Source organism: Phoenix dactylifera, chromosome 3, assembly GCF_009389715.1.
Source record: "Phoenix dactylifera cultivar Barhee BC4 chromosome 3, palm_55x_up_171113_PBpolish2nd_filt_p, whole genome shotgun sequence".
In the NCBI taxonomy this organism is placed as follows: Eukaryota; Viridiplantae; Streptophyta; class Magnoliopsida; order Arecales; family Arecaceae; genus Phoenix; species Phoenix dactylifera.
In genome coordinates this window covers 16,286,029-16,291,250 of record NC_052394.1, presented here as the reverse complement: position 1 = coordinate 16,291,250, position 5,222 = coordinate 16,286,029, and the positions used below count along the sequence as shown (strand labels likewise).

The following is a 5,222-nucleotide window of genomic DNA, read 5'->3' as shown; positions in this document are numbered from 1 at the left end:
TTGTCACTTTCCCATGGTCAACCAAACATGCCAAAAATACTTTCCTAGGCATCCTCTTCCTAGGAATTTGTTTCCCAGGAATCATATTCCTAGAAAGGAAAATGCTTCCCGCGAACCAAACGAGCCCTAATTGCTACCCTCAATGACCTCATATGAAGCATAAAACATACTTGTGCTGTCATCAATCTATTATTCGAAAAGCACACTATAAATGCATGCATGACAAAATAAAGTTTATGTAAACTAACTAGGGAGGATTGGTTCTAAAATAAGTCTTCCCTAAAAAAAAATCAGTAGAATTCACAATCACATATTTTTCCAGAGTAAATATGAACATTTAAATAAGATTCATTTAACGAAGAAATGATAGATTTACAAGTTGTTGCCTTGCCCTGCCCCCTCCTTTGAATGGCCATATATAAAAAAGTAAAAACCAAGTGCTCCGTTATAATATGACAAATTGTGGGAGATTGCTTTCTCGTAACAATTTGCTAAGAGAAGTTGTGGTTCTCAGAGAACAGAGGGCTAACTAAATCTAGTTATAGCCTGCGTAGATTGGTGGAGGCGGTGATGCATAGCTTGTTCCACTAATTGGTGGAAGGATGAAGTCATCTTGAGGCGGTGGAGGAGATGAAATTGGTGGTGGTGGAGGTGAGGAGACTGGTGCAGGAGGAGAGAAGACAGGTGGTGGTGGGGAGAAGATAGGTGATGGTGGTGGAGAAGCAACTGGTGGTGGGGTGAATGCATCGGTGGTGGAGGAGATGCTAGTGGCGGCGGTGGTGAGTGGATCGGAGGTGGGGGAGAATGGACCACTGGTGGGGGTGGTGAGTGAACTGGAGGGGGTGGTGAGAAGATAGGTGGTGGTGGTGACTGGATTGGAGGTGGGGGAGAATGGACCCACTGGTGGGGGGTGGTGAGTGAACTGGAGGGGGTGGTGAGAAGATAGGTGGCGGTGGTGACTGGATTGGAGGTGGGGGAGAATGGACCACTGGTGGGGGTGGTGAGTGAATTGGAGGGGGTGGTGAGAAGATGGGTGGCGGTGGTGAGTGGACAGGTGGAGGTGGTGATTGGACATGTGGAGGTGGTGGTGAGTGAACAACAATTGGTGGGGGTGGTGAACTCATTGGAGGAGGTGGGGAAGGGACATTAGGTGGGGGTGGTGAGTTCACCGGAGGAGGTGGTGAGAAGATTGGAGGAGGTGGAGACTGGGCTATTGGAGAGGGTGCTGAGTGTACTGGAGGAGGTTGGGAATACACTGGTAGTGGTGGTGAGCTTATTGGTGTTGGAGGGGGAAGAGATTGAGTCGGCGGTGGTGGTGAGTGAACACGTGTATCAGGTGCCTCCGTGGATTGTGGTGGTGGTGGTGAGAACACCAAAGGCGGTGGCGGAGGAGAATGCAATGGAGCTATAGGAGTGTCACTTGGTGATGGAGGTGGAGGTGAGTACACTGGAGATGGTGAGGGTGGTGATTGAACTGGTGGTGGGAAGTATACTGGGGGGACAACTATTTCCTTTTCTTGTGGAGGTGGAGGTGAGTGCACTGTTGTTGGAGATGGTGGAGGTGATGACTGAACTGGTGGTGGTGAATGAACAGATGGATGTGTTGGTGTCATTGGCTTTGGAGCCGATGGCTTCACTGGCTTCGGAGATGGCGATGGCTTCACAGGCTTCGGAGATGGAGATGGCTTCGTCGGCTTCGGAGATGGTGATGGCTTTGAGGGGATGCTGGGAGAAGCTCTACACTTAAATCGGCTACAATCCACTGGACGATTCACAATTGGTGCACACATCCTTGCAGATTTTTGCTTTGGCCTCTTTGGAAGGCAATTGTTGATGTCGTCAAACACAATATCCGATCTTGCTCCTGGCATGCACTCCTTAGCCTCACCTTTGAAAAAATTATATGAGAACGTAAGGTTGATGAGGCTTGGTAGTCGACAAAGACTCTCTGGTACGATGCCAGTGAGGATGTTGTGCGAAAAATCTAATGCCTCAACTTTGGTCAACCCGACAAAGCTCTTGGGCAACACTCCAATTAATGAGTTCCAGCTAGCATCGAACACTGTTGCATTGCCCAATGATCCAATCTCCCATGGTAAGCAGCCAACCAGCCCATTATTCATCAAGACCATTTCATTGAGGGTAGCTCCCATTCTTCCAACACTAGTTGGAATACACCCTCCAAGCTTGTTGTTGGCGAGGACGATGACGGAGGCTGTCGAGTTACCGAAGTTTTCAGGGATATGGGAGTTGAAACGGTTGTCATTGAGGAAGATGGCATCGAGCTCCTTATCGAAGAGCTCTGATGGGATGGGGCCCTCAAAGTCATTGAACCTAAGATCAAGGTACTTGAGATTGGGTAGGCCAATGACAACCATGGGGAAGGACCCGACAAAGCGATTGTTGCTTACATCGAGCTCGTGGAGGAGAGCGAGGCGGGAGAAGCTCTTTGGGATGACGCCACAGAAACGGTTGGAGTTGATATGGAAGATGGCAATGTCATTGAGGAGGCCAAGCTCGACAGGAAGATAGCCAGCAATGTCGGCACCATTGAGGTCGACACCAGCGACAACGGTGACATTAGGATCATCAAGGGCCTTGGAGCAGAAGACACCATTATAGGTGCACACTTCGGGGCCGACCCAATTGCCGGTGAAATTGAGGGGGTCAGAGTAGATGGCTTTCTTCCATGCTTGGAGGGCGATGTAGGCGCGGCGAAGGCGAGGGTTGGCAATGCGGACGCCGATCTTGATGTCAAATTCGAAATCGTCAGGGAGGTCCCCATTCTCTCGAAGAGTAAGTAGCTGGCGATGAGCGATGAAGGCTGCTTCGGCATCGGAGAGGGCTGATGATGAAAAGATAAGGGATGAGGAGAAAAGGAGGAGGAAGAGGAAGGGTAGGGAGCGGCCTAAGGCCTCCATATTGGGTAGTTTGAGGAGTGACACCACCCTTGGAGAACCCAAGGCTGCTTAAAGGGAATGGAGATTGGAGAGGAGACGCAGGTTGTTATAGAAGGAAAAACAAGGGATGTTTGCGGATGGTTGGCCTCATTTGGAGGTGGAGTTAGTTTTCTTTAGTTGGTTTGATATGGTAGGTTGATATGGACCGCTTGCAAGTGACCAACGTGAGAAACGGATACATAGCAATTCCCACGGAGTGTAATGGATGGGCAAAAATGAATAAGCTTGAACGGGCTTGCACCACTTTCGGACCCCATAGGTTGGCCTCCACTTTATCTCAACTTGTCTGGCTTAGTCTAATAGATGTCGTAGGTAGAACACAGACCTCAAGAAATATTATATTTTATTTTATTTAAAGAGATTTTATTTTATTTTATTTTATTTTAGACCAGTGTTGGAAAAAGATTGAAAAGCTGCAAGTTTTTTTTAAAGGTGACATGGTTATTTGTTTCAATCATACTCACAAAACCCAGCATGCATGCCTATTGTTCTTCACCACCCAGAACTTATGGAGGGTTAGGGCCTGTTATTTCAACCATGGAAAGCTCTTAGCATCAGCAACTAACATGTGGTAGGGTTGGTGAAACAAATTCCCAAGAAAATACCTAGTTTATATTTCATAAAGATCCATCCTCCAATCAATCAAGAGTGCTGCAATATTTTGTCTATGCAGTCCCTTAAATAACCATTGCATGATTGGTCTATGTAAACTGCGCTTTTTATTCACAATTCCAACAATATAGGAGATTAAAAAGCTTATCAAATTGCAAGAGATACAAATATGATATTTTTGGCCAACGAATTGGATCAGCGGCTATTTGTCATAAAAATAGAAAGAAAGAAAATCCGGCATGCTAACCATTTTATTTAATGATGCATAATTGCACATAGGAGCACATAGATTAGCTAATATCAGTTGATATTTATCATGTTGATTTCAGATCCATGGAGATGAGGATCTGGCTTCATGTGCCAAGCATGAGAGACCCTCATGGTGGTGCATGCAACCAATAATAGCTGCCAATTTTCTGAGCTCCATTCATTAAGCATGTATCTCGGTGCACCATCGTAGGAACTAAAGGCCGTCGTTGGCTGCATGCATGGCCATGCTGTTGAATGCAGTGTAGGCAAAAATTTCTCCTCGTGAAGTGTTTATAGTATGCGATCAAAACAAAGTGAAAGACTTATAATGACTTATTGCTTGTGGCGTGAAATGGGAGAATCCATCTCCATGTTATATAGGTGCTAGGATTGAAGCACCGCTCATATTATGAATCTCACAATATGACTTAGAAACTCGTGTTGTTTCATACCATTAAAATGATCCTATGTTTGCTGGACTTGCTTTAATTTGTTCCCACTTTGAGCATGACATAAGATCATAATCAAATTCATGAAGTAATTGGCATGTCTAATCTAGATCAGGTTCATCATTATGTTTGTTGCTAGAGTTTAATCAGGATTAATTGGAACTTAGATTAGGTAAAAGCTAACATTACGATGTTGTTGGTCGTAGAAGATATGCCACTCTTCAAATTTCAACTCAATGTCATGTTTTAACATTAAAATCTGATAATACCTTTTGCAATTAGAGTTATGCTATAAAAAAATATTACAATTCCCTCGTTTATAAAAAAAAAACATAGCATACTTAAGTTCTTTTGAAAACAAATTAAAAATATTATAAAGATATTTGAATTTCGACAAAATTAGAGTTTTTAGAATTAAAAATTTAATCACTTTTATACACTAACTGAGTGAGAGAGAGAGAGAGAGAGAGAGAGAGAGATTATTGTCCTCAAATCAATTGTGGGGTTGGGGGGTGTATCTTTTGTGTGAAAGAAGGATTCACCTTCCTTCACGCGTATCCGCTTTTGGATCATATAGTAGTCACTTTGAGATCCATGCAGATGGATGAATAAAAATGTTCGGAGTGCTTGAAGATCTGTGCAATGTGTGATCCAATAGTCCACGTCATGAACCAAGATCGATCATTCTTTTCGCACCCTCAATTTAGATAGAGAATTCGGATTTTGTTTTTCTATTTATGATAGAGACATAGGGTATATTTGGTTGGGGGTAGTTAGACTCTAAAATTGAAATGTTAATGAGTGACTCCCGTTCTAATCATTTGGTTTAGGAATTCTAAATTTCATTTCAATTCTATAGAAAAATGGCAATACCTCAATCCTCCAAAATCTAATCCCTACTCTTTTGTAGTATTCACATCCCATCCTAATTCCGATCCGGTCACGAGTCAAA

At 44.0% G+C, this 5,222-nt stretch overlaps 1 pseudogene; it reads right to left on the bottom strand.

Moving 5' to 3' along the window:
- Positions 1–332: 332 nt before the first annotated feature.
- Positions 333–2,971, bottom strand: LOC103695909 (annotated as a pseudogene).
- Between the last annotated feature and the right edge of the window lie 2,251 nt (positions 2,972–5,222).